Source organism: Tenrec ecaudatus, chromosome 16, assembly GCF_050624435.1.
Source record: "Tenrec ecaudatus isolate mTenEca1 chromosome 16, mTenEca1.hap1, whole genome shotgun sequence".
Taxonomy (NCBI): domain Eukaryota; kingdom Metazoa; phylum Chordata; class Mammalia; order Afrosoricida; family Tenrecidae; genus Tenrec; species Tenrec ecaudatus.
The window spans coordinates 100579140-100583096 of NC_134545.1; the positions used below are offsets into that span (position 1 = coordinate 100579140).

At 53.5% G+C, this 3957-nt stretch overlaps 1 pseudogene; it reads left to right on the top strand.

Moving 5' to 3' along the window:
• The first annotated feature begins 3355 nt into the window (after positions 1–3355).
• LOC142428682 (pro-neuropeptide Y pseudogene) lies at positions 3356–3755 on the top strand (annotated as a pseudogene).
• The last annotated feature ends 202 nt before the right edge of the window (positions 3756–3957 follow it).

The window sequence follows — 3957 nt, forward strand, 5'->3', positions numbered from 1 at the left end:
AGCTCGCTCCATTGCCGATCGCAGCCGCTGCAGAATAACCGGAATGGTTTCTTTTGGAGGCTGGATTAAGTGGTCGCGCTAGTTAGGGTGGGTTATTTAAATATATATATATAGTATATATATATATTTAAATATATATATATACTATGCTACGCATTTTTTAAGTCAGCCATCCCCCGCTGATTCAGATGCTCAAGTTGGTGTTTGTCATGGAATCGATTCTGACTCACAGGGACCCTCTATGACAGGTAGAACGGCCCCATAGAGTTTCCTAGTCCAAGGCTGCTAACCACAAGGTCAGCTGTTCAAAACCACCCATCTCTCTAAAGGAAAAATAAGAGGATTTCTACTCCCATAAACAGGCACAGTCTCAGAAACCCACAGGGGCAGTTCTACTCTGTCCTACAGGGTCACTGTGAGTGAGCGGCGACTCAGTGGCAGTGAGTTTGGTTTGGACTTTGGTAATCTTAGGGGAGCAGAGTGCCAGGTTTTCTCCTGTGGTGCGGCTGGGTGGCCTCTGGGTTGGTGTCCAGTCACTCCCTACACAAGGCCCTCTGACCATCGCTCTGGAGCCATGGGTGGACGCCCATTCATTTCCTCCCTGGTAGCTAACTTTCATGAATTCCTGCTTCCTAAACTCACACCACATGTTTTGATTAGAGAGGCCAGGGTCTGCGACCACTCTCTGCAAACGGTTTCAGCTGGTCCCGTTTTGCCTTCCCTCCTAGGCTTTGTGCTGCCTCCGACCCATGAATTAATCACGCCGCCGTCAGCGTTCGTGATCCCTCTGCTCTGAGGGGCGTTCTCTGGGAACACGCGTCACGTGCCATCAGCAGCTCACGGGTGGCGAGCGGCTCCGGGTTTTCTTGGTCCCCAGAGTCCAAACCTCGGAGCCCAAGCCCAGCCCTCCATCCGGTCTGCCAGCAGAAGCCCTTTGCCTGAAATCCACGAGCCCCTGAGCTTGTTTATAAAACTGACTGTGTGCGCACACCTTGCCCACCAGCCGCTCCCAGAGAGACAGGTGTGGCTGTGACTCCACAGAGAGGTCCAGCCTCAGAAGCCCCGTGGGCAGCTCTCCTCGGTCCTAAAGGGTCCCTCTGAGGCGGAATCAACCGGCCAGCAACAGGGTTGGTTTGGTTCTTGTGGGGCCTGTGATGCCACCAACCCCACTGATCTGCAGTGGGAGCCCTCCCTGCCACCCAGCCCCCAGGGTGGCTTTTGTGTTGGGAAGTTACAAACTCCACCACTGGTGTTTCAAACACCAGCAGGATTGTGCATGGTGGGTTCGTTTCAGCAGCACTTCCAGACTAAGAACAGACTGGGAAGGACTAGACATCCGCTTCTGAATCATCCCCCGGTACCTGACATTTTCCCCAGCACCTTTAGGAGAGGACCCATCACTTCCAGCAGAGTCCCCAGAATGCACAGTGCCCGCCCCCTCAAAGTTACCGATGACTACATTTCAGTGACTCGCTCCCGACTCCCGGTTCCTCTTTCAGGTCATTTCGAGATGTTATGAACTTACTTCTGTATTGCTTTCGGGAACTTCGGAGGATTTCAGTTCCGGTCCTTCATGCCGATTCTATTGGGGGGGGGGGGCGGTCATTAAGAACACAGAGCACAGAGACTAGGGACAGGAAATGCTGCCGGTGGGGGGGGGCAGGAGGAGGGCTTTTTAATGACCCCTTGGGAAAGATCAAAGAGGCCCAGCGAAAAGGAACCTGCTTCTGCACTGCCCTCCCGTGTCTACAGAGAGGACAGGCACCCAGCGTGAGCGAGGGCTCAGCGTTACCCTGCTCAGGACCCAGAGTCCGTCTGTCCTTGTCCTCCGGGAATTAAGAAACGCAGGGTCCTCCCTCTCCTCCTCCGACCTGAGCTGCAGTTCCTGGGCACCTCCAACGGACAGAGTAGGGGGGCGGGGGGAGTTGGAAACAAACAATGAAACCCTTTTGAAGAAAAGGGCCCTTGTGCATTTTCATGACAATTGAACCACACAGACATGACTGAGGTTCACATATGGGGCACTAGGAGCAATGGAAACCGCACTAGTGTGTCCACTTCTCTCTTCCCTGCTCAGCAACACCGTGCTGGGAGTTCCACACCGTCTCTGGGAACAGAGGCTCTAGAAACCTACCTTGGTTCCCGGTTTCAGCGTCCCCCAAGCGTCCTTGCTTCTGAAGGCCAGGCCTGACTGGAGACTGTCAGACCTGATGGGGCAGAGCAGTCTCCCGGAGCGTCCCAGAATGAGTCACAGAAGGACACCTGCTTTAGGCAGGGCTTGGGGAGCTTTCGTCTGCCAAGGATCATTTTGATGTTTATGACACCGTTTCCTTCGAGGGCCATGCATACAACATTATCACCTTGACCATTCTTTGGCCAAACATGTCATGAACTCACTCCTAAAGCGATGGCTGTCAGGAGCTCTGGTGGCACGGTGGTTACATATTGGGCTGCTAACTGCAGGGTCAGCAGTTCAAAACCACCATCGGCTCCATGGGAGAAAGACGGAGTTTCCCACTGCCCCGAAGAGTGACAGTCTCAGACACTCACAGGAGCAGTTCTACCCCATTCCACAGGGTTGCTATGAGTCGGCCTCGACTCAATGACACGAGTCAGGTTTATTCAGGATGGAATGGCAGGAATGGCTTCTCTTTGGTGAGGCCTGCAGTAGTAATGGGCCTGATCCTGCTGCAGGGCTGGATCTCCCCAACACCTGCTTTAGGTCAGCCATTCACATCTTCACAATCTGTCAGTTAAGTCGTGGGCACCTGCTGCAAGGCAGGCATCCTGGTAGGCGTGGAAGACCCAAACAGGCACGGCCTGCCCTCCATTCCACCTCCAGGAACGTGTCCTTCAAACTTCTACCTGGAAGCAATGCTCACCCAGTGCACTAAGCATTGCTGTGGGAAACAGCTTTGTTTCCGGGAAGCATGTTAAGAAGGAAGCTTCACTCGAACGAACGGGGTTGGAAGCCATGTGGGCAACGCGGGAAAAGGATGCTTCGAGAAGGAGGAATCGGGCTCCCATCAAAACATAACAAAACCTCACTGCCATCGAGTCGGTTTCAACTCATAGCAACCTTCTAGGACAGAGGGAAACTGCCCCTGGGGGGCTTCTGTGACTGTGACGCTCTTCAGGAGTAGGAAGCCCGTCTCTCTCCCACGGAGCAGCTGGTGATTTCCAATTGCTGACCTTGCAGTTAGCAGCCCAATGAATAACCATGACGTCACCAGGGCTCCTTAACCATCATAATTTCGTTACTAAATACAGTCCTACGCCTGACCTCCCATCCGCCAACATACCCAGAAGAGAGTCTCAGCCATGCTCGCCACCCATGGCCTACCAGCCCCCCACCATGCTGTGTAACAAGTGATTAGGGCTGTCAAGACTGACCCATGCCCTGTCCCTGCTGGTGTGGCTGGGCACGTGGTCAAGGTCGACCCCTTCAAGCCGGACAACCTGGGTGAGGACGCACCAGTGGAGGGCGTAGCCAGATACAACTACTCGGCACGGAGGCACTAAATGAACCTCCTCACCAGGCAGCCCTCTGGGGCACAATCAAGCCCGAGACTCTGATTTCAGACCGGCTGATGAGAGAGAGCACAGAAAACAGCCCCAGAACGAGGCTCAGAGATCCTCCTACGTGGTGGTGGGGGGGAGTGACACTTGCTCACCAGTCTCGTCCTAGTTCTCAGGCCGGATCGTACTGTGAAAGCAGTTTGTGCATCCTGCCCGTGCACGCACCTCTGTGCTGAACCCAGCTGTGCTAGTCTGGGTACCTAGAGAAACAAATTCATGGAGACTCATATGTGAATAAGAAAGAGGTTTATATACAAGAGCAATCGAATATTGAGAAAACACCCCAGCCCAATCCAGATCAAGTCCATAAGTCCAATATTAGCCCATATGTCTGATACCCATCTATCGAATCCTCTTCAGATTTGTGAAACACATGCA